Source organism: Eubalaena glacialis, chromosome 9 (assembly GCF_028564815.1).
Source record: "Eubalaena glacialis isolate mEubGla1 chromosome 9, mEubGla1.1.hap2.+ XY, whole genome shotgun sequence".
In the NCBI taxonomy this organism is placed as follows: domain Eukaryota; kingdom Metazoa; phylum Chordata; class Mammalia; order Artiodactyla; family Balaenidae; genus Eubalaena; species Eubalaena glacialis.
This window is the reverse complement of record NC_083724.1, coordinates 78506755-78533160: the sequence shown is the minus strand read 5'-3', so window position 1 is coordinate 78533160 and position 26406 is coordinate 78506755.

Genomic DNA, 26406 nt, shown 5'->3' with positions numbered 1-26406 from the left:
GACAACTTGCCCGGGGGAGCGCACGGCGCACCTCGGGCTGCTGCAACGTCACGCCGGCCTCTGGCGCCGCAGGCTCACCCCGCCTCCTCCGTACCGCTCCCTCCCCCCGGCCTGACTGAGCCAGAGCCCCCGAATCAGCTGCTCCTTTAACCCCGTTCTGTCTGGGCGGGGAACAGACGCCCTCAGGCGACCTACATGCAGAGGCGGGTCCAAATCCAAAGCTGAACCCCGGGAGCTGTACGAACAAAGAAGAGAAAGGGAAATCTCTCCCAGCAGCCTCAGAAGCAGCGGATTAAAGCTCCACAAACAACTTGATGTGCCTGCATCTGTTGAATACCTGAATAGACAACGAATCATCCCAAATTTAGGAGGTGGACTTTGGGAGCAGGATATATTAACTTTTCCCCTTTTCCTTTTTTTTGTGAGTGTATATGTGTATGCTTCTGGGAGAGATTTTGTCTGTATAGCTTTGCTCTCACCGTTAGTCCTAGGGTTAGGTCCGTCCGTTTGTTTTTTTTTTTTTTTTTTTTTTTGGATTAAAAATTTTTTTTCCCTAATAAATGTTTTCTTAATAATTTTTTCCTTATTTTCTATTTTTATAAAATTTAAAAAAAATTTTTAATAAGTTTTTTCATATTTTTTATTTTTTTTTAAATTAAAAAATTTTTTTTCTTAATAAATTTTTTCTAAATAATTTTTTTCTTATTTTTAGTATAAAAAATTAATAAATCTATTTTTAAAAATTAAAAAAAAATTTTTTTTCTTAATAAATTTACTCTTAATAATTTTTTTTCTTATTTTTTATTATAATTGCTTTATTTTATTTTATTTTATCCTCTTTTTTTCTTTCTTTCCATTTTTTCTCCCTTTTATTCTGAGCCGTGTGGATGAAAGGCTCTTGGTGCTCCAGCCAGGCATCAGGGCTGTACCTCTGAGGTGGGAGAGCCAACTTCAGGACACGGGTCCACAAGAGACCTCCCAGCTCCACGTAATACCAAACGGCGAAAATCTCTCAGACATCTCCATCTCAACATCAAGACCCAGCTTCACTCAACGACCAGCAAGCTACAGTGCTGGACACCCTATGCCAAACAACTAGCAAGACAGGAACACAGCCCCATCCATTAACAGAGAGGCTGCCTAAAATCATAATAAGGCCACAGACACCCCAAAACACACCACCAGACGTGGACGAACCCACCAGAAAGACAACATCCAGCCTCATCCACCAGAACACAGGCACTAGTTCCCTCCACCAGGAAACCTACACAACCCACTGAACCAACCTTAGCCACTGGGGACAGATACCAAAAACAACGGGAACTACGAACCTGCAGCCTGTGAAAAGGAGACCCCAAACACAGTAAGATAAGCAAAATGAGAAGACAGAAAAACACACAGCAGATGAAGGAGCAGGGTCAAAACACACCAGACCTAACAAATGAAGAGGAAATAGGTAGTCTACCTGAAAAAGAATTCAGAATAATGATAGTAAGGATGATCCAAAGTCTTGGAAATAGAATAGACAAAATGCAAGAAACATTTAACAAGGACGTAGAAGAACTAAAGAGGAACCAAGAAACGATGACAAGCACAATAAATGAAATTAAAAATACTCTAGATGGGATCAATAGCAGAATAACTGAGGCAGAAGAACGGATAAGTGACCTGGAAGATAAAATGGTGGAAATAACTACTGCAGAGCAGAATAAAGAAAAAAGAATGAAAAGAACTGAGGACAGTCTCAGAGACCTCTGGGACAACATTAAACGCACCAACATTCGAATTATAGGGGTCCCAGAAGAAGAAGAGAAAAAGAAAGGGACTGAGAAAATATTTGAAGAGATTATAGTTGAAAACTTCCCTAATATGGGAAAGGAAATAGTTAATCAAGTCCTGGAAGCACAGAGAGTCCCATACAGGATAAATCCAAGGAGAAACACACCAAGACACATATTAATCAAACTATCAAAAATTAAATATAAAGAAAACATATTAAAAGCAGCAAGGGAAAAACAACAGATAACACACAAGGGCATCCCCATAAGGTTAACAGCTGATCTTTCAGCAGAAACACTGCAAGCCAGAAGGGAGTGGCAGGATATACTTAAAGTGATGAAGGAGAAAAACCTACAACCAAGATTACTCTACCCAGCAAGGATCTCATTCAGATTTGATGGAGAAATTAAAACCTTTACAGACAAGCAAAAGCTGAGAGAGTTCAGCACCACCAAACCAGCTTTACAACAAATGCTAAAGGAACTTCTCTAGGCAAGAAACACAAGAGAAGGAAAACACCTACAATAACAAACCCAAAACATTTAAGAAAATGGGAATAGGAACATACATATCGATAATTACCTTAAATGTAAATGGATTAAATGCTCCCACCAAAAGACACAGACTGGCTGAATGGATACAAAAACAAGACCCATATATATGCTGTCTACAAGAGACCCACTTCAGACCTAGAGACACATACAGACTGAAAGTGAGGGGATGGAAAAAGATATTCCATGCAAATGGAAATCAAAAGAAAGCTGGAGTAGCAATTCTCATATCAGACAAAATAGACTTTAAAATAAAGACAATTACAAGAGACAAAGACGGACACTATATAATGATCAAGGGATCGATCCAAGAGGAAGGTATAACAATTGTAAATATTTATGCACCCAACATAGGAGCACCTCAATACATAAGGCAAATACTAACAGCCATAAAAGGGGAAATCGACAGTAACACAATCATAGTAGGGGACTTTAACACCCCACTTTCACCAATGGACAGATCATCCAAAATGAAAATAAATAAGGAAACACAAGCTTTAAATGATACATTAAACAACATGGACTTAATTGATATTTATAGGACATTCCACCCAAAAACAACAGAATACACATTTTTCTCAAGTGCTCATGGAACATTCTCCAGGATAGATCATATCTTGGGTCACAAATCAAGCCTTGGTAAATTTAAAAAAATTGAAATCGTATCAAGTATCTTTTCCGACCACAACGCTATGAGACTAGATATCAATTACAGGAAAAGATCTGTAAAAAATACAAACACGTGGAGGCTACACAATACACTACTTAATAACGAAGTGATCACTGAAGAAATCAAAGGGGAAATCAAAAAATACCTAGAAACAAATGACAATGGAGACACGATGATCCAAAACCTATGGGATGCAGCAAAAGCAGTTCTAAGAGGGAAGTTTATAGCAATACAAGCCTACATCAAGAAACAGGAAACATCTCGAATAAACAACCTAACCTTACACCTAAAGCAATTAGAGAAAGAAGAACAAAAAAACCCCAAAGCTAGCAGAAGGAAAGAAATCATAAAGATCAGATCAGAAATAAATGAAAAAGAAATGAAGGAAACAATAGCAAAAATCAATGAAACTAAAAGCTGGTTCTTTGAGAAGATAAACAAAATTGATAAACCATTAGCCAGACTCATCAAGAGAAAAAAGGAGAAGACTCAAATTAATAGAATTAGAAATGAAAAAGGAGAAGTAACCACTGACACTGCAGAAATACAAACGATCATAAGAGATTACTACAAGCAACTCTATGCTAATAAAATGGACAACCTGGAAGAAATGGACAGATTCTTAGAAATGCACAACCTGCCGAGACTGAACCAGGAAGAAATAGAAAATATGAACAGACCAATCACAAGCACTGAAATTGAAACTGTGATTAAAAATCTTCCAACACACAAAAGCCCAGGACCAGATGGCTTCACAGGCGAATTCTATCAAACATTTAGAGAAGAGCTAACACCTATCCTTCTCAAACTCTTCCAAAATATTGCAGAGGGAGGAACACTCCCCAACTCATTCTACGAGGCCACCATCATCCTGATACCAAAACCAGGCAAAGATGTCACAAAGAAAGAAAACTACAGGCCAATATCACTGATGAACATAGATGCAAAAATCCTCAACAAAATACTAGCAAACAGAATCCAACAGCACATTAAAAGGATCATACACCATGATCAAGTGGGGTTTATTCCAGGAATGCAAGGATTCTTCAATATACGCAAATCAATCAACGTGATACATCATATTAACAAATTGAAGGAGAAAAACCATATGATCATCTCAATAGATGCAGAGAAAGCTTTCGACAAAATTCAACACCCATTTATGATAAAAGTCCTGCAGAAAGTAGGCATAGAGGGAACTTTCCTCAACATAATAAAGGCCGTATATGACAAACCCACAGCCAACATTGTCCTCAATGGTGAAAAACTGAAACCATTTCCACTAAGATCAGGAACAAGACAAGGTTGCCCACTCTCACCACTATTATTCAACATAGTTTTGGAAGTGTTAGCCACAGCAATCAGAGATGAAAAAGAAATAAAAGGAATCCAAATCGGAAAAGAAGAAGTAAAGCTGTCACTGTTTGCAGATGACATGATACTATACATAGAGAATCCAAAAGATGCTACCAGAAAACTACTAGAGCTAATCAATGAATTTGGGAAAGTAGCAGGATACAAAATTAATGCACAGAAATCTCTTGCATTCCTGTATACTAATGATGAAAAATCTGAAAGTGAAATTAAGAAAACACTCCCGTTTACCATTGCAACAAAAAGAATAAAATACCTAGGAATAAACCTACCTAAGGAGACAAAAGACCTGTATGCAGAAAATTATAGGACACTGATAAAGAAATTAAAGATGATACAAATAGATGGAGAGATATACCATGTTCTTGGATTGGAAGAATCAACATTGTGAAAATGACTCTGCTACCCAAAGCAATCTACAGATTCAATGCAATCCCTATCAAACTACCACTGGCATTTTTCACAGAACTAGAACAAAAAATTTCACAATTTGTATGGAGACACAAAAGACCCCGAATAGCCAAAGCAATCTTGAGAACGAAAAATGGAGCTGGAGGAATCAGGCTCCCTGACTTCAGACTATATTACAAAGCTACAGTCATCAAGACAGTTTGGTACTGGCACAAAAACAGAAATATAGATCAATGGAACAGGATAGAAAGCCCAGAGATAAGCCCACGCACATATGGTCACCTTATCTTTGATAAAGGAGGCAAGCATATACAGTGGAGAAAAGACAGCCTCTTCAATAAGTGGTGCTGGGAAAATTGGACAGGTACATGTAAAAGTATGAAATTAGAACACTCCCTAACACCATACACAAAAATAAACTCAAAATGGATTAAAGACCTAAGTGTAAGGCCAGACACTATCAAACTCTTAGAGGAAAACATAGGCAGAACACTGTATGACATAAATCACAGCAAGATCCTTTTTGACCCAGGTCCTAGAGAAATGGAAATAAAAACACAAATAAACAAATGGGACCTAATGAAACTTAAAAGCTTTTGCACAGCAAAGGAAACCATAAACAAGACCAAAAGACAACCCTCAGAGTGGGAGAAAATATTTGCAAATGAAGCAACGGACAAAGGATTAATCTCCAAGATTTACAAGCAGCTCATGCAGCTCAATAACAAAAAAACAAACAACCCAATCCAAAAATGGGCAGAAGACCTAAATAGACATTTCTCCAAAGAAGAGATACAGATTGCCAACAGACACATGAAAGAATGCTCAACATCATTAATCATTAGAGAAATGCAAATCAAAAGTACAATGAGGTATCATCTCACACCGGTCAGAATAGCCATCATCAAAAAATCTAGAAACAATAAATGCTGGAGAGGGTGTGGAGAAAAGGGAACACTCTTGCACTGTTGGTGGGAATGTAAATTGATACAGCCACTATGGAGAACAGTATGGAGGTTCCTTCAAAAACTAAAACTAGAACTACCATATGACCCAGCAATCCCACTACTGGGCATATACCCTGAGAAAACCATAATTCAGAAAGAGTCATGTACCAAAATATTCATTGCAGCTCTGTTTACAATAGCCAGGACATGGAAGCAACCTAGGTGTCCATCATCGGATGAATGGATAAAGAAGATGTGGCACATATATACAATGGAATATTACTCAGCCATAAAAAGAAATGAAATGGAGGTGTTTGTAATGAGGTGGATGGAGTTAGAGTCTGTCATACAGAGTGAAGTAAGTCAGAAAGAGAAAAACAAATACAGTATGCTAACACATATATATGGAATCTAAGGAAAAAAAAAAAAAAAGAGGTCATGAAGAACCTAGTGGCAAGATGGGAATAAAGACACAGACCTACTAGAGAATGGACTTGTGGATATGGGGAGGGGGAGGGGTGAGATGTGACAGGGTGAGAGAGTGTCGTGGACATATATACACTACCAAATGTAAAATAGATAACTAGTGGGAAGCAGCCGCATAGCACAGGGAGATCAGCTCGGTGCTTTGTGACCACCTAGAGGGGTGGGATAGGGAGGGTGGGAGGGAGGGAGATGCAAGAGGGAAGAGATATGGCAACATATGTATATGTGTAACTGATTCACTTTGTTGTAAAGCAGAAGCTAGCACACCATTGTAAAGCAATTATACTTCAATAAAGATGTTTAAAAAAAAAAAAAAAGGTGTTCAACATCACTGGTCATCAGAGAAATGTAAATCAAAACCACAATGAGATATCACCTCACACTTGTCAGAATGACTATCGGCGAGGCTGTGGAAAAAAGGGAACCAACCCTAGTACACTGTTGGTGGGAAAGTAAATTGATGCAGCCACAGTGGAAAACAGTATAGAGTCCCCTCAAAAAAGTAAAAATAGATCTACCATACGATTCAGCAATTTCACTGCTGGGTATGTATTTGAAGAAAACAAAAACACTAATTTGAAAAGATACATGCACCCCAATGTTCATAGCAGCATTATGTAGAGATCTAAAATATGGAAGTAAAGTGTCCATCAACAGAAGAATGGATAAAGAAGTTGTGGTGTACAGATACAATGGAATGTTACTCCACCATAGGAAAAAAAAAATGAAATTTTGCCATTTGCAACAACATGGATGGAACTGAAGGGTACTATGCTTAGTGAAATAAGTCAGACTGAGAAAGACAAGTACTGTATGTGTCCACTTATATGTGGAATCTGAAAAATAAAAAGAACGAATATAGCAAAAAAGAAACAGACTTGCAGATATAAAGAACAAACTAGTGGTTACCAGTGGGGAGAAGGAAGTGGGAAGTGGCATGCTGAGGTTAGGGATTAAGAGGTACAAACTACTATATTTACAATAAATAAGCTACAAGGATATATTGTACAGCACAGGGAATATAGCCAATATTTTATAATAACTTTAAATGGAATATAATCTATAAAAATATTGAATCACTATGTTGTACACCTGAAACAAATATAATATTGTAAATCAACTATACTTCAATAAAATAAATAGATAATAAGCATATTTTGGTATAGCAATATTTTTACAACACACTCTCAGGGACTGCAAAGAAATCTTTGTGCCCCCAAACTTCAACGAATAGACTCTTAGAGTCATGTGACACTCATAAAGAAAACACCAAACCCTGACTGGACCTGCATATCAAATGGTGACCTGAAAGTAAAGATTTCCCAGAATTGAAGCAGATAACATCTGATGAGACAGCTTTCCCAAGATATCCCGACTAGACCTGTTGGAAGTTTGTCACCAAACCCTTAATGATGACGTAAAACTTCAGTTGATCCCCAATGTCTTTGATCTTGATAACATATATGAATTTTAGATAAAAAGTGTCTGAGAGTTCTCCTTCCTACACAACCCTGTTACTCACATGTGACTTCAATAAGTTTCCAATCTGTGCTTGTTTCCTCTGATACAAGACACTATACCCAGAAAAGGTTCTTTCTGGCATTGAAGGACAAAAAGCCACTGAAACTAGAAAACTTGAATTTCGATCAGAGATATCTTCAGAAAAAGATCTTGATCAAAAGGGGGAAATATAAAAAATTAATAAATAGAAACCTCAATTAAATAGAGTGAGGAGACCAGAAGGAGGAGCTCTCACTCCCTGCAATGATAGCAGAGCCCAACAGGAAGAAAGATTCCTCTTCTTTCCTGGCAAGGACTCAGCCAATGAAAAGCTATGGACTCTTCATTTTCTATAGCCCTCCCAACTTCCCTTTCTTCTCTGTAAAAGTGTTCTCCTTCTCTTGCCACGTGGGGACTTGCACATGGCTCACTATGGTTGCAGACTCTGAATTGCAGCTCTCTGCTATCCCAAATAAACCCATATTTTCTGGAGAAATAACTGGCAGTCTATTTGTTTTAGGTCAACAATATTGAGTAAAATATTGTCTATTAACAGCTGTCAGCCACCAGTTTTTTTTCTGTCCTCTTGAAGGTACATTGAAAAAAAACTTGATAATTTTCTATTTGACAACTCTTCAGCTTTTTGAAAATATTTATTACACTTTTTTTTTTATGCTACACATACACAGTTACTTCACTATCTCATTTGCTTTCTTTATACAAATTTTAGTTTAATGGGATTCTTTTAAAACTGTAAGCAGAATTGAAGGTAATATGTATACTTTTTCTAATTGGTACACTATATTAAAGGGATTATTCTCTCTCAGAATCAGAACAATATATTTTTATTTTAATTTATTCTAATGTTGCTACACTGCAGGTTGTATACTTATGTGGATACTTACATAAATCTGACAGCATTATGTCTTCAAATAATTTAAATAAATTAGTGTTTAATAGATTTATAACACATTATTTTACACAAGGATTCTTGGGAATTCTTAGTTTTGAAGAATAATACCCCTAGTCATTTCATATCACATCATTTGGTGTCTTTTTTTGTTACTACTTGGCAAACCCAATAAAGTGCTTCTTAAGAATCTGAAAATGTTATGGTTTACAATACATATTTGATTAGAACAGAAATATACAAATCCACATAAAACACTTAAATCAGTAGGACTAAACTGAAATGTGATTAAATGTATTTGCAAACAATCTGATGACCAAAAGAGGATCTGACAATCATACAAGACAATGTGGGCCCTATGAAAGAGAGCGCCAAGGAAGATTAGCAGGAAAATCCTTCAATGGTCATGTAGTTCTAAGAAAGTTGTGGTCAGGCCAAAGGGGAATCTGTCAGAGGAGTCGTTTATCTCATGGGACTTACCCTAGGATCTTCCACATTGATTCAATGACTACTTAAAATGGGTTGGTGTGAACAATGTGGTAGAATCAGAGTGTAACAGCTAAGGTCGTCAGTCAATTATGGTCCCTTAAATAGGAGATCTGAAAGGTGTATTTTCATGGTCACCACCACAAGTCATGTGGATTAGAGTATATATGTGATGTTTGCTTTTCAACTTAAGTGGACACATTGGCATCCTTAAGTTAACTCATAGGAAGAGAACACGTTGGCCATGCACTCTTCAGTAATCTGGTTCCTCTTATATGTATCAATGCTAATTAATTAATCTGGTTTTATACATGTCATTTGAACTCGTTAAATGTGAGTGTGCTTTTAAAAGATCCATCCTATCTGTACTGACAAAATATATTATCTGGGTGTGAAAAGCTAATAAATAGATCATAGATGATGATTTATCAATTTACTAAGATTATTATTACTATCCTGTGAGGCCTCCTGGAATAGATACTGATGACCTTTTCCCGTACAGACCTTGGCTTGATGTTGGCCAAATGTGAAGATTGTTTGCTTTTCTTCTTAGAATTTCTATACCCCAGAAATCAACCATAGAATCATTATATTAACTTTAGAAAAGGCCAAATATGTCATTGATACTGGTCTCCTAGTTGTAGAGGAAAGACATAGTTTTGCTTATTCAAAATACAAAAGGCAAAATGCTTATTCAAAATAATATGAATTACAGGGCTTCCCTGGTGGTGCAGTGGTTGAGAATCTGCCTGCCAATGCAGGGGACACGGGTTCAAGCCCTGGTCTGGGAAGATCCTACATGCCGTGGAGCAACTAGGCCCGTGAGCCACAACTACTGAGCTTGCGCGTCTGGAGCCTGTGCTCCGCAACAAGAGAGGCCGCGATAGTGAGAGGCCCGCGCACCGCGATTAAGAGTGGCCCCCGCTCGCCGCAACTGGAGAAAGCCCTCGCACAGAAACGAAGACTCAACAGAACCAGAAATAAATTTTAAAAAATTAAAAAATAATAATAATAATATGAATTACAGACAGAAATGTCATTAAAACTCCTAATTCCTATTTCCTGCTCTAATACTCTTTCCATACAGATCTTATGGAAATTCCTTTATCATTCTTATTATCTTTCTCAGTTTGTGAGTTTTGAATACTGTTAGCTCATAATTCTCAAACTTTCATTCTTCATTGATGAATTAATTTAACAAGCTTTTCAATAAGCAGTTATTTGTTATATAGGCTTTCACTGCCCAATATGGCAGCCACTAGCCACATGAGCAATTATGCTCTTGAAATATGGCTAGTCCAAATTAAGACTTGCTCTACATGTAAAATGTTAAACATGAAGGCTTAACACCAAAAAATGTAAAATATCTCACTAAAAATTTTATGTTTATTGCTCAAGTGATAATATTTTTGATATAGTGGATTAAGCAAAATGTGTTATTAAAATTAAGTTCACTTGCTTTTTTATGTTTAATGTGACTACTGGAAAAGTTTTAAATATATTTGTGTCTCATATTTATTAGACAGAGCTATTATAGAATATTGTAGCTGGACACCTATTCATCAATTCAATGAATATTTTTTACATTCCTACAAATTTGTTTTTTTAACATCTTTATTGGAGTATAATTGCTTTACAATGGTGTGTTAGTTTCTGCTTTATAACAAAGTGAATCAGTTATACATATACACATATCCCCATATCTCTTCCCTCTTGCATCTCCCTCCCTCCCACCCTCCATATCCCACCCCTCTAGGTGGTCACAAAGCGCCGAGCTTATCTCCCTGTGCTATGCGACTGCTTGCCACTAGCTATCTATTTTACATTTGGTAGTGTATATATGTCCATACCACTCTCTCACTTTGTCCCAGCTTACCCTTCCCCCTCTGCGTATCCTCAAGTATATTCTACATTAGGTCTGCGTCTTTATTCCAGTCTTGCCCCTAGGTTCTTCATGACAATTTTTTGTTTGTTTGTTTTTTAGATTCCATCTATATGTGTTAGCATACGGTATTTGTTTTTCTCTTTCTGACTTACTTCACTCTGTATGACAGACTCTAGGTCCATCCACCTCACTACAAATAACTCAATTTCGTTTCCTTTTATGGCTAATATTCCATTGTATATATGTGCCACATCTTCTTTATCCATTCCTCTGTTGATGGACACCTAGGTTGCTTCCATGTACTGGCTATTGTAAATAGAGCTGCAATGAACACTGTGGCACATGACTCTTTGTGAATTACGGTTTGCTCAGGGTATATGCCCAGTAGTGGGATTGCTGGGGCATATGGTAGTTCTATTTTTAGTTTTTGAAGGAACCTCCATACTGTTCTCCATAGTGGCTGTATCAATTTACATTCCCACCAACAGTGCAAGAGGGTTCCCTTTTCTCCACATCCTCTCCAGCATTTATTGTTTGTAGATATTATGATGATGGCCATTCTGACCGGTGTGAGATGATATCTCATTGTAGTTTTGATTTGCATTTCTCTAATGATTAGTGATGTTGAGCATCCCTTCATGTGTTTGTTGGCAAACCCAGTCTGTATATCTTCTTTGGAGAAATGTCTATTTAGGCCTTCTGCCCATTTTTGGATTGGGTTGTTTGTTTTTTTGATATTGAGCTGCATGAGCTGCTTGTAAATTTTGGAGATTGATCCTTTGTCAGTTGCTTCATTTGTAAATATTTTCTCCCATTCTGAGGGTTGTCTTTTTGTCTTCTTTATGGTTTCCTTTGCTGTGCAAAAGCTTTTAAGTTTCATTAGGTCCCATTAGTTTATTTTTGTTTTTATTTCCATTTCTTTAGGAGGTGAGTCAAAAAGGACCTTGCTGTGATTTATGTCATGGAGTGTTCTGCCTATGTTTTCCTCTAAGAGTTTGATGGTGTCTGGCCTTACATTTAGGTCTTTAGTCCATTATGAGTTTATTTTTGTGTATGGTGTTAGGGAGTGTTCTAATTTCATTCTTTTACATGTAGCTGTCCAGGTTTCCCAGCACCACTTACTGAAGAGGCTGTCTTTTCTCCACTGTATATGCTTGCCTCCTTTACCAAAGATAAGGTGACCATATGTGCATGGGTTTACCTCTGGGCTTTCTATCCTGTTCCATTGATCTATATTTCTATTTTTGTGCCAGTACCATACTGTCTTGATTACTGTAGCTTTGTAGTATACTCTGAAGTCAGGGAGCCTGATTCCTCCAGCTCCGTTTTCTTTCTCAAGATTGCTTTGGCTATTCGGGGTCTTTTGTGTTTCCATACAAATTGTGAAATTTTTTGTTCTAGTTCTGTGAAAAATGCCAGTGGTAGTTTGATAGGGATTGCATTGAATCTGTAGATTGCTTTGGGTAGTATAGTCATTTTCACAATGTTGATTCTTCCAATCCAAGAACATGGTATATTTCTCCATCTATTTGTATCATCTATAATTTCTTTCAGCAGTGTCTTACAATTTTCTGCATACAGGTCTTTTGTCTCCTTAGGTAGGTTTATTCCTAGATATTTTATTCTTTTTGTTGCAATGGTAAATGGGAGAGTTTCTTAATTTCACTTTCAGATTTTTCATCATTAGTATATAGGAATGCAAGAGATTTCTGTGCATTAATTTTGTATCCTGCTACTTTACCAAATTCATTGATTAGCTCTAGTAGTTTTCTGGTAGCATCTTTAGGATTCTCTATGTATAGTATCATGTCATCTTCAAACAGTGACAGCTTTACTTCTTCTTTTCTGATTTGGATTCCTTTTACTTCTTTTTCTTCTCTGATTGCTGTGGCTAAAACTTCCAAGACTATGTTGAATAATAGTGGTGAGAGTGGGCAACTTGTCTTGTTCCTGATCTTAGTGGAAATGGTTTCAGTTTTTCACCATTAGGACGATGTTGGCTGTGGGTTTGTCATATATGGCCTGTATTATGTTGAGGAAAGTTCCCTCTATGCCTACCTTCTGCAGGGCTTTTATCATAAATGTGTGTTGAATTTTGTCAAAAGCTTTCTCTGCATCTATTGAGATGATCATATGGTTTTTCTCCTTCAGTTTGTTAATATGGTGTATTACATTGATTGATTTATGTATATTGAAGAACCCTTGCATTCCTGGAATAAACTCCACTTGATCAGAGTGTATGATCCTTTTAATGTGCTGTTGGATTCTGTTTGCTAGTATTTTGTTGAGGATTTTTGCACTTATGTTCCTCAGTGATATTGGCTTGTATTTTTCTTTCTTTGTGACATCTTTGTCTGGTTTTGGTATCAGGGTGATGGTGGCCTCCTAGAATGAGTTTGGGAGTGTTCCTCCCTCTGCTATATTTTGGAAGAGTTTGTGAAGGATAGGTGTTAGCTCTTCTCTAAATGTTTGATAGAATTCACCTGTGAAGCCATCTGATCCTGGGCTTTTGTTTGTTGGAAGATGTTTAATCACAGTTTCAAATTCAGTGCTTGTGATTGGTCTGTTCATATTTTCTATTTCTTCCTGGTTCAGTCTCGGAAAGTTGTGCATTTCTAAGAATTTGTCCATTTCTTCCAGGTTGTCCATTTTATTGGCATACAGTTGCTTGTAGTAAACTCTCATGATCCTTTGTATTTCTGCAGTGTCAGTTGTTACCTCCTCTTTTTCATTTCTAATTCTATTGATTTGAGTCTTCTCCCTCTTTTTCTTAATGAGTCTAGCTAATGGTATATCAATTTTGTTTATCTTCTCAAAGAACCAGCTTTTAGTTTTATTGATCTTTCCTATCGTTTCCTTCATTTCTTTTTCATTTATTTCTGATCTCATCTTTATGATTTCTTTCCTTCGGGTAACTTTGGGGTTTTTTTGTTCTTCTTTCTCTAATTGCTTTAGGTGTAAGCTTAGGTTTTTTATTTGAGATGTTTCTTGTTTCTTAAGGTAGGATTGTATTGCTATAAACTTCCCTCTTAGAACTGCTTTTCCTGCATCCCAGAGGTTTGGGTCATCGTGTCTTCATTGTCATTTGTTACTAGGTATTTTTTGATTTCCCTTTGATTTCTTCACTGATCTCTTGGTTATTCGGTAGTGTATTGTTTAGCGTCCATGTGCTTGTATTTTTTACAGATTTTTTTCCTGTAATTGATATCCAGTCTCATAGTGTTGTGGTCAGAAAAGATAGTTGATACGATTTCAATTTTCTTAAATTTACCAATGCTTGATTTTTGACCCAAGATATGATCTATCCTGGAGAATGTTCCATGAGCACTTGAGAAAAATGTGTATTCTGTTGTTTGTGGGTGGAATGTCCTATAAATATCAATTAAGTCCACCTTGTTTAATGTATCATTTAAAGCTTGTGTTTCCTTAGTTATTTTCATTTTGGATGATCTGTCCATTGGTGAAAGTGGGGTGTTAAAGTCCCCTACTATGACTGTGTTACTGTCGATTTCCCTTTTTATGGCTGTTAGTATTTGCCTTATGTATTGAGGTGCTCCTATGTTGGGTGCATAAATATTTACAATTGTTATATCTTCTTCTTGGCTTGATCCCTTGATCATTATGTAGTGTCTTCATTTTAAAGTCTGTTTTGTCTGATATGAGAATTGCTACTCCAGCTTTCTTTTGATTTCCATTTGCATGGAATATCTTTTTCCATCCCCTCACTTTCAGTCTGTATGTATCCCTAGGTCTGAAGTGGGTCTCTTGTAGACTGCATGTATACGGGTATTGTTTTTGCATCCATTCAGCCAGTCTTTGTCTTTTGGTTGGAGTATTTAATTCATTTACATTTAAGGTAATTATCGATATGTATGTTCCTATTACCATTTTCTTAATTGTTTTGGATTTGTTATTGTAGGTCTTTTCCTTCTCTTGTGTTTCCTCCCTAGAGAATTTCTTTTAGCATTTGTTGTAAAGCTGGTTTGGTGGTGCTGAATTCGCTTAGCTTTTGCTTGTCTGTAAAGGTTTTAATTTCTCCGTCAAATCTGAATGAGATCCTTGCTGGGTAGAGTAATCTTGGTTGTAGGTTTTCCCCCTTCATCACTTTAAATATGTCCTGCCAATCCCTTCTGGCTTGCAGAGTTTCTGCTGAAAGATCAGCTGTTAACCTTATGGGAATTCCCTTGTCTGTTATTTGTTGTTTTTCCCTTGCTGCTTTTAATATTTTTTCTTTGTATTTAATTTTTGATAGTTTGATTAATATGTGTCTTGGTGTGTTTCTCCTTGGATTTATCCTGTGTGGGACTCTCTGTGCTTCCTGGACTTGATTAACTATTTCCCTTCTCATATTAGGGAAGTTTTCAACCATAATCTCTTCAAATATTTCCTCAGTCTGTTTCTTTTTCTCTTCTTCTTCTGGGGCCCCTATAATTCGAATGTTGGTGCGTTTAATGTTGGCCCAGAAGTCTCTGAGACTGTCCCCAATTCTTTTCATTCTTTTTTCTTTATTCTGCTCTGCAGTAGTTATTTCCACTATTTTGTCTTCCAGGTCACTTATCCGTTCTTCTGCCTCAGTTATTCTGCTATTGATCCCTTCTAGAGAGTTTTTAATTTCATTTATTGTGTTGTTCATCATTGTTTGTTTGCTCTTTAGTTCTTCTAGGTCCTTTTTATACATTTCTTGTATTTTCTCCATTCTCTTTCCAAGATTTTGGATCATCTTTACTATCATTATTCTGAATTCTTTTTCAGGTAGACTACCTATTTCCTCTTCATTTGTTAGGTCTGGTGTGTTTTGACCCTGCTCCTTCATCTGCTGTGTGTTTTTCTGTCTTCTCATTTTGCTTATCTTACTGTGTTTGGGGTCTCCTTTTCACAGGCTGTAGGTTCGTAGTTCCCGTTGTTTTTGGTGTCTGTCCCCAGTGGCTAAGGTTGTTTCAGTGGGTTGTGTAGGCTTCCTGGTGGAGGGGATTAGTGCCTGTGTTCTGGTGGATGAGGCTGGATCTTGTCTTTCCGGTGGGCAGGACCGTGTCTGGTGGTGTGTTTTGGGGTGTCTGTGGCCTTATTATGATTTTAGGCAACCTCTCTGCTAAGGGGTGGGGTTCTGTTCCTGTCTTGCTAGTTGTTTGGCATAGGGTGTCCAGCACTGTAGCTTGATGGTCAATGAGTGGAGCTGGGTCTTGGCGTTGAGATGGAGATATATGAGAGATTTTTTCCGTTTGATATTACGTGGAGCTGGGAGGTCTCTGGTGGGCCAATGTCCTGAACTTGGCTCTCCCACCTCAGAGGCACAGCCCTGACCCCTGGCTGGAGCACAAACAGCCTGTCAACCACACAGCTCAGAATAAAAGGGAGAACAAAAAAGAAAGAAAGAAATAAGATAAAGTAAAATAAATAAAAGTTATTAAAATAAAAAATAATTATTAAAAAAAACATTTTAAATAATAAAATAAAGAAAGAAAGAAAGAGAGAAGGAAGAGAGCAACCAAACCAAAAAACAAATCCACCAATGATAACAAGTGCTAAAAACTATACTAAAATTAAAAAAAAAGGGGGGGGGGGACAGACAGAACCCTAGGATAAATGGTAATAACAAAGCTATACAGGCAAAATCACACAGACAAGCATACACATACACATTCACAAAAAGAGAAAAAGGGAAATATATATATATATCATTGTTCCCAAAGTCCACCTCCTCAGTTTGGGATGATTTGTTGTCTATTCAGGTATTCCACAGATGCAGGGTACATCAAGTTGATTGTGGAGACTTAATCCGCTGCTCCTGAGGCTGCTGGGAGAAATTTCCCTTTCTCTTCTTTGTTCGTACAGCTCCTGGGGTTCAGCTTTGGATTTGGCTCCACCTCTGCGTGTAGGTCGCCTGCGGGCGTCTGTTCCTGCTCAGACAGGACGGGGTTAAAGGCGCAGCTGATTCGGGGGCTCTGGCTCACTCAGGCCGGGGGGGAGGGAGGGGTATGGATGCGGGGCGAGCCTGCGGCCGCAGAGGCCGGCGTGACATTGCAGCAGCCTGAGGCTCGCCGTGTGTTCTCCGAGGAAAGTTGTCCCTGGATCACGGGACCCTGGCAGTGGCAGGCTGCACAGGCTCCCGGGAGGGGAGGTGGGGAGAGTGACCTGTGCTCGCACACAGGCTTCTTGGTGGCGGCAGCAGCAGCAGCCTTAGCGTCTCATGCCCGTCTCTGGGGTCTGCGCTGATAGCCGCGGCTCACGCCTGTCTCTGGAGCTCCTTTAAGCGGCGCTCTGAATCCCCTCTCCTCGCGCACCAGGAAACAAAGAGGCAAGAAAAAGTTTCTTGCCTGTTCGGCAGCTCCACACCTTTTCCCGGACTCCCTCCCAGCTAGCCGTGGCGCACTAGCCCCCTTCAGGCTGTGTTCACGCCGCCAACCCCAGTCCTCTCCCTGGGATCCGACCTCCCGAAGCCCGAGCCTCAGCTCCCAGCCCCCGCCCGCCCCCGCGGGTGAGCAGACAAGCCTCCCGGGCTGGTGAGTGCTGGTCGGCGCCGATCCTCTGTGCGGGAACCTCTCCGCTTTGCCCTCCGCACCCCTGTGGCTGCGCTCTCCTCCGTGGCTCCGAAGCTTCCCCCCTCCGCCACCCGCAGTCTCCGCCCATTAAGGGGCTTCCTCTTGTGTGGAAACCTTTCCTCCTTCACAGCTCCCTCCCACTGGTGCAGGTCCCGTCCCTATTCTTTGTCTCTGTTATTTCTTTTTTCTTTTGCCCTACCCAGGTACGTGGGGAGTTTCTTGCCTTTTGGGAGGTCTGAGGCCTTCTGCCAGCGTTCAGTAGGTGTTCTGTAAGAGTTGTTCCACATGTAGATGTATTTCTGGGGAGGAAGGTGATCTCCCCGTCTTACTCTTCCGCCATCTTGAAGCTCCTCCGTCCTACAAGTTTTTAAACATTGTGCATACACAAAATGTCTTCTCTTGTCTAAAGTTGGTGTATTTTTTAAGTGAGGTGATTTAGGATATTCTAAAATAGGAAAAAATTACTTGCATTGACATTAATTATACTTAGTTTATATAAGTTTGGAACCTGAAGGCATGCTCTCATCCCACTTGAAGTGAAAGTTATCTGGGGAAAAAGATCAGGTTTACATAACAGTATTGAACTTCTTTTTTGAACAAGATGTGGGTCAGCTAGGTTTACAAAAGCCTGACCTTTTATTTGTTAATTAAAAAGTTTCATTGTTTCTCTGATACCAAGTCAAGCCACTAGTGCTCTTTAGATTATCATCTTGTTTGTATCTGCTATGTAACTTGTTCTCATTCTTTCTTTCCTTTCCAGCTGAGGTTTCCTTCTTCAAGAGACATCACTTTTAGGAAGAAGAACTAGGGCTGAAGTCAGTACAACTAAGTTTTCCAAATGGAGGAGATAATAGAAACTGTTCCTGTACTATCCTTTTATCATCTGAATGCTTCCCTAACTTTTTTTGTGATTAAGTGTATGAAATCATAAGCATACAGTTATGCTTGGGAGGACATTAAACTAAACTTTAAGGACAGTAAAACAAAGAAATTACCTGATGTAGAAATTCATAATAAACTATAAGTTGTTGAAATTAAGTGCCCTGCAAAGGGAGAAAATGTTGAGGGAAAATGAAGATATAATGCAATTTTCTCCATAAAGTTAGAGAATAGCCTATTAAATTTTGAAACTAAATTAAAGAAATTACCACTTCTGGAGGAAAGGACCCTATGCAGCAGCTCTTCTTATCTTTTTGAATGTATGACAACAAGCTTATAAATAGCCAGCAGATGACATGAAAAAGTACTTATTTGTTTCTTACAGAAACGGCCTCAGAAGAAGAATCCAGAAACTTTATGCTCATAAATATGATAAATTGGAAGACAATATAACCTTGACCAAAAAAAATGAATATTAAACAAATGACAAAATTCCCTTCTTGGCTACTTAGTGAATGGATAGTTGCAGAGGTCACCTTTGTGACACTGAAGAGACAATTTTATTTTTGTAACAATGGGTTAATTGAATTTATCTCTGTTATATGAGCTTTATAACTCATGTAGCTCACTGACAGAGAAAACCAAAAGTCATAAGTCTCTTAAGAGAAGTTCCATGGCTGTTCTATTTATTAGGTACTTTAAGTGGTTAGAAATACTTCTTTGTGATAGTTTTACATTCTGCAATTTTCAAAACTACAGGAAAAAAAGAATGGAAAGGTGTGCTGCTAGTTTTGTGATCATAGTGATATAAATCATATAAAGTCTTTTTTCCTTTCTCCTTTGAAAAGTTATTCAGTATTACTTTACTTATGGGCTTATGCTAGAAGCTTGTCTTGCAAGTGTCAAAACAGAATAGTTCATTCACTGCACATATGTTACTGAAGCTATGTCTTTAAGTCTACAAAAATTAATATAGTCTCTTCTTGTCCTACCAACACTGCTGAGAATGACCTATTTGAATGAATCACTATCATCAGGGATAGTGCCACCTAGTGCATGAAGTTTGGATTGAAGAAGGTACTATTTCTTCCACAAATGGTGACTGAAGAAGTGGACACTGATATGTGAGAAAAAAAAAAAAAGAAAGAAAGAAAGGAAAAGAAAAAAAAAATCTAGACACAGACAAAAATTAACTCAAAATGGATCATAGCTCTAAACTTAAAATGCAAAACTATAAAACTCCTAGGAGATAACATAGGAGAAAACCTAGATAACTGGATATAATGATGCATTTTTACATACAATACCAAGGACATGATCCATGAAAAAAAATTTGATAAACTGATCTTCATTAAAATTAAAAATTTCTGCTCTGCAAAGGACAATATAGAGAGAAATTGAAGACAAGACACAGACTGGGAGAAAATACTTGCAAAAGACACATCTGATAAAGAACTGTTGTCCAAAATATACAAAGAACACTTAACACTCAACAGTAAGAAAACAAACAACCTGATTTTAAAATGGGCCAAAGACCTAAACAGACACCTCACCAAAGAAGATATAAAGATGGCAAATACGTACATGAAAAAATATTCCACAACATATGTCATCGGGGAAACGAAAATGAAAACAACGAGGTACCACTGCAGACCTATTGGAATGGCCCAAATCTGGAGTACTGACAACATCAGATACTAGTGAGGATGTAAAGCAACAGGAGCCCCCATTCATTGCTGATGGGAATGCAAAATGATACAGCCACTCTGGAAGACAGTTCAGCAGTTCCTTACAAAACTAAACGTACTCTTTCCATATAATCCAGCAATCATTCTCCTTGGTATTTACCCAAAGGAGTTAGAAAATTAAACTGCACAAGTATATTAATAGCAGTTTCATTCATAATTGCCAAAATTTGGAAGCAACCAAGGTGCCCTTTAGTAAATAAATAAATAAACTGGTGCCTCCAGACAATGGAATATTATTCAGCACTAAAAAGAAATCAGCTATTAAGTCATGAAGCCAAGAATATTAAATGCATATTACTAAGAAGAAACCAATCAAAAAGGCTACATACTATATGATTCCAACTATATGACATTCTGGAAAAGGTTAAAATATGGAGACAATAAAAGTTCAGTGGTTACCAAGGCTAAGAGGAAGCTGGGAGAGATGAAAAGGAAAATCACAGAGGATTTTTAGGGCAATTAACATGCTCTGTATAGTATTATAATAATGGATATATGTCATTATATATTTGTCCAAACACAGAGAATGTACAACACCAAGAGTGAACCCTAAGGTAAACTATGGACTTTGGGTGATTGTGATGTGTCAATGTAGATTCATCATTGGTTTAAAAAAAAAATACCACTCTAGTGAATGATGCTGATACTAGGGGAGATTATGCATGTGTTGGGACACAGAGTGTATGGGAAATCTCTGTACCTCCCTTTCACTTTTGTTGTAAACCTAAAGCTGCTCTAAAACTGTAGTCTTTAAAAATAATAATAAAAATAAATTAGTAGATAAATAAAACGCAAAGAAGATTCCATTAAAAGCTTAAAGCCCAATTCTCAAAGTTAACCCATTCTCTAATATTTAGCTCATTACAGAAACTAATAATAAAGATACAGAACCTCTCACTGTTCAACTTTCCCTTCAAGTTCCAGAAAAATTTTGAGGGGTAGGGGTAAGGGTAATGTTGAGAAAATCATAAATAAATGTCAGCTAAAGAGGCATAATTAACAAAAATGGACCTTGCTGCAGATTAGTGTGGCCCTCTTTTGTGAACAAAATATAAACTCCTTTTTTCTTACTCATCAAGGGAAATTGAGCTTTACCAAATTCCTGGCTAGGAGGGAGGCAGGGAAATCAAGAGTTTATTATTTCTCCAATATCAGGGATTGACTTCTCCAGAGAAAAGATTGGTTTCCCCAAAAGGAACCCTGTTTTGGAAGTGCTGGCTGTAGCTTGCCTAGGTTTTGATTTTGCTTGGAATATATTGCTCCACTGCTAGGATTAAGGCAGTGAGGGGTGAGTGGGAGGGTTTGAAGTGGGGTGAGAAGACCAATTATGTGCCACCTCCTGTCTGGCACATGAATATTGAAAATGACATTTGGCTACTCTAGTCAATCTGATCAATACAATAGTTTGCCCATATAAGTGGTAAAATAGCTTTTGTGCCCTACCCTTCCAACAATCTGAGATCTAACCAATAAGTTAAGGGGAACTTTTAGAAAATTTACTTATTTGTAAATTGGGGCCTGCCTGTATTCCTAATGTGGAGATGCATAGCGCTGGTATTGACATAGCTGAGGTGTGGACCCTAGTGTCAAACTTAAAGTCTCAGCACTGCCACTTTAGGATTTGTAAACTTGCTGAGTTTATATAACATTAGTTTGTTCATCTGAAAATTGGTCATAAGAATAGTACACAATCCAATGAATTACCATGAGAACTAAACCAGGTAAGAAGATACTAATTATGTAAGTCCTTCTATAAAAAGCAATTTTCCTGAAAGGAAAAGACAGTGTCTACTTTTATTATTATTTGTATTGTCTACAGCTGTATTCTGCATACAGAGATTTTCAATGAACATTTGTTTGCTCTTAGCTACTCTTTAATCCATACATCCACAGAGGCATTCACAGTGGTCAAAACATTACTCTGACTTTAAGGAATCTATTTATGAGGCAACAAGTAGCATGGGCTTCTTCGTAGAAATGAAAATACCTTGAATTAAATTACCTGGCAACAACAGAAAGCTCACTAATGATGAGTTTAATATGGCCATAGTATCAATATGAGATTTTAAATTGAAGCATTTAATCTTGCATTTGTTATCAAGTGGGGTGGCAATGTAAATAATACATAGTTAAATTTTATAACAATACTTCCCTGATAGAAGACAGCCCCAATCAGATGCTTGTTGCATGCCAAATTTTCAAAATAGTTTATGTAAAAAGAAGGCATAAAATTAAGTGTCCTAGGATTGCAGATACTATTGTGTCAAGCTGAATGTTGGTCAAGTTGCTTCTGTCTGTGTTGATGCTGTGACTCTAAAGGCAACTTGGTAATCAGAAATGGAAGTGGAAGTTTGTTTTGTTTTGTTTTGTTTTTTTAAGTTCCAATTACCTGTCACACTTCAAAAATGCAGTAAGCCTGTTCATGGAATCTGCAAGCAATTTCCTTCTGCTGAGTTCTCCCACTCATCATTTTGTAAAGCACTTAATGTGAAACAAAGTAAGAATTCTTTTAATAATGCTTTTAAAAAAAATTGAAAGAACCTGGAAAACGTTTGGGTATGTTTTATGTATTTTTTTCTTGTATGCTTAGAGATGAGGTGACCATATTTTTCTCTTGCCTTTCTAGGTACCAAGAACTATGTCCCCACCACCAGAAAGAATGAGAATTTTCTTTCCATATTCCTCCCTGAAGTGCAAAGAGTTTTACTGAAGTGATTCCAGGGATAAATCATAATCTTAAACTTTTTTTTTAAGGTAATCAGTTTGAATGTGTTACCCTAGAAAAAAGTATCTGTCAATGGATATAATCCACAGCCTACCTATCTTTGTGAGGACATGAGGATGAAATGCCTAGAAGTCTATCTTGGTAATATGGCACACTTTTATAGACCCACTTTAATTGTTTTAGCCTAGAGAAATTTCAGCACTACTCCATCTTGAAAGAAAAGATATGATAAAACCTCACACTTCAGACTGCTTTCTTCCCATAAGATTTGATGATATGCCACAAATATGACCTGGTTTTGCTTCACAGAGTTATTGAGCTTTAAGTATCAAATACTATATTCCCATATTACACATGGAGAAGAACCATAAAGTTAATAAACTCTCCTAAGGGGACATAGTAAGCTGACGGAGAAACTTAAAACTGAATTCAGATGAGACCAGACATTCTGATTTCTCCTTTGCATCATAAAAATGCCTTAACGTATATTTAAGAATTCTGCTTTAAATACTTGGCATTGTTGATCCCTTTGCTTTTATTGTAAACTAAAAAAAAAGAAGCACAGTGTTCCAAGAAATCAAGTACGATATTATATGCATGTTTCACCATTCCACTTTGTAAGCTCTACTTACTTAGACTTTCAATTATGAGAGCTGAGTTCCCTTAGCTACAAATACCTCTCATTTCATAGTGCTTTTAGTGTGAGGGTGTGTGTATGGATGGAAGAGAAATACTTCAATTGAACACAACTGTTATAGTTTCGTTTGAATTATAGCAGCATTAATATCTCATAATTATTTTAATAAACTTTTGAAATCTATGAAAATCACCCTATGTAAGGGAATTTACATTAAATGAGCTTATTTATGTTAATATACCAAACAAATAATCACAATTCTGGGGTGAGAGAGAAAATAAAAAATTTCAGTGTGTTTAACAATTAAAACATCATTTATTACATGCTATTTTTTGTGTATATAGCATACTCAATTCACGTTCTGTTTAAGTAGATTTTTCTTCATGAGCTTGGTCAAATTCTATGTATACGAAGTATTTCTGATTCCTAATTCTGGACAGAAGGACGGCGTAAGAAAAGTAGCCCAACCTCTGTGACTTACAGAGGGTCTTGGAATTATTTTTGTAGGCAGGGACAGTGATTGGTTTCTTCAGTCCAATGGACAATGGATCATTTAGCTCCCAAAGCCTTTTTGGAGACTAACTGGTTCAGAGAAACTCAAGACTAAGGGTTGCTAATGTATTTCTATTAGTTTTGATATTTTTAAAGTATTTCCTTGTTTGTATAACAATGTGGAAAAAATAGTCCCCATATTGTATTTCATCACCTTGTTAAGTTTTAAATATCTATATTTTAAAATATTATTCTGCACACAAACGTAAATTTTCTGGAACAGAGCAGATAATTATTTACTGATAGCAAATACTTGCTCTAGTTCCACATGCATCAACTTCTTCCTTCTAGAACAATGTAATGAGACCGAGATGAGATGTCACTGAACCTGCAAAGGAGTTTGTATCGTAGGCAAGGAACTCCAGGCATATAAATTTGGGTGGTTATACAAGGAAGGGGCAGGGACAGTTGTCACTTCTCCCTTCCTGTATTCAGTATGCAACTTTCAAAGACAAGGGATGAAATACAATTACTAAATTAAGGACATTAAAACCACTATTTATCTTATTATTTCTAGATTCATCTTCTTTCTTGCTTTCTCCTTCTCTCTCTCTCTTTCTTTAATTTTGGAAGGTATTTTTGGTAAAATACTTCAGATATTTTTGATACATATCTTTTATATAAGTAAATATGTGTTTACTGTAACTTCTGTGTTCCAGTATGCAAATTCAATTATATAGCTGAAGATATGAATTAGAGTTCCTAAACATGAAGATAATAAGTTTCAAAAACAATTTGAGGTGCTATAAAGTACCATCAAAGATAGGTTCACAAACCCACAGAAAATATTCATGATATTATTCTTACCTATCGTCACCACAAAGTATGGAGTCCTAGATTAGAGGACTAATGCACCAATGCACAAGCCTTAGGCACTAATATTTGTATCCTGGGGAAAATTTAGCTTTCGTTTGTGATTTTGATTTAGATCAGAGTTTTTCTGTCTAATCATAACTCTCCCCAGGTTTTCATTTCATTCCCTAGAATTACCCTCACAGCTTCTCCTGTAAGAATAATTCTCTAAAGCAATCCATGAACTGTTCAAAGTACACTCTCAATTCTTAGGCTCTTAAAATAAAAACCAGTTTATTTGGGGTTACAGCAGTCAAACAGGGTAGCATAGTTACGTCCTCACTATATCTTTCTAAAGTAGGATATCTTTAACCAACCAAACAGCATGGAACTATGGGTTCTATGAAGCAGAAAGCAGCAGACGTGAAGGCATACGCTCTTTGCCAGACACATCCTGGATTTCTGGACTTATCATGTCAGCAATTGCTCTCTCAGTGAAAGCAGAAAAAGCCTGACCCCTAACTCTTCTATGGTCTAGAGATGTTCACTGCAGCAGATCTATCAGCTGATTTGGCACTTTAAGTGTGTACTTGTAACTATTGGAAATTGAAGAAGTTCAGCAATTGGTCAACTCCCAGCATGATATGACTACATGAATAGATTAGCAATGACAATTGGGAAGTTTCTTTCTTATTCTTTATGAGAAATTGTCTTTTGTAGACTGTTTCAGTTAGGAGTCTATCAAAGAAGCAGAACCGTGAGTGATATGAAATAAGGGAGTTATTGGACCATAAACAGTTCATGAAAGGTGCTTGCCTCTACATATAGTGATAGACTTGAAATACCTGTAAGTTATAAGGTACAGTAATCAGGGAAAAAAAGATGAGCATGAGGCAGCAGAAAGTAATAACAAACTGGTACCCAAAGGACAAACTGAAACTACCTTCGATCTCAATGACACGGGTGACCTGTAGAAAACCTGGAGACCTCACCATAGAGCTTAACAGGTATGTGGCCCAGAGTTGAGGAAACCTGGAGGAAGTAAAGGAAGCTGCATAGTTGGCAGCTGCCCCACCAGATAAAGTGAATCAGTAGCTCAGTGACAATTTGCACAAGTTACAGTGGTGTCTGGTGTCCTACACTAACCTTCAGTATGTAATGGTTGATGCTTCACTTCTACCTTTGAAACTCATGGAAAATTTTCCTTTGGAGTTTGTTACAATGACATAAGGAATTTAATTTCTCATTTAGAGAGTTATGTTTTTAGCTGTATAAGGATGGTTGCATCAAGCTAGACAGAAGCAACATTTTATTGATGTCTCTATTTGGAAGTTAAATCTAGATAAAGATGTTTGCATAGATGTCAGTTTGACAAAGTTGGACTCTGGTTGTTTTATACTGAGTCAGCCTAGGTAAGCCAAAACTTTTCTTAAAATCCCCTTCTCTTTACGGTCTTAGGTTATTGTTGGCCAAAAGAAAAATTTACATGGGTTTCAAAGGTGGAAGTGAAGGATCAACCATAGACCTTGCATTTG